Consider the following 253-nt stretch of genomic DNA (forward strand, 5'->3'; position numbering starts at 1 on the left):
TTGTAATTATTTTGCACTATAGCCTATTTATTGCCTTACCTCCATAACTTGCTACATTTGCACACACACTGTATATATATGTATTTCTGTTGTATTTTTTGACTTTGTTTTGTTTTACCCCATATGTAACTCTGTGTTGTTGTTTTTATCGCACTGCTTTGCTTTATCTTGGCCAGGTCGCAGTTGTAAATGAGAACTTGTTCTCAACTGGTTTACCTGGTTAAATAAAGGTTAAATAAAAAATAAAAATAAA

Source organism: Coregonus clupeaformis, chromosome 10 (genome assembly GCF_020615455.1).
Source record: "Coregonus clupeaformis isolate EN_2021a chromosome 10, ASM2061545v1, whole genome shotgun sequence".
NCBI classification, from domain to species: Eukaryota; Metazoa; Chordata; class Actinopteri; order Salmoniformes; family Salmonidae; genus Coregonus; species Coregonus clupeaformis.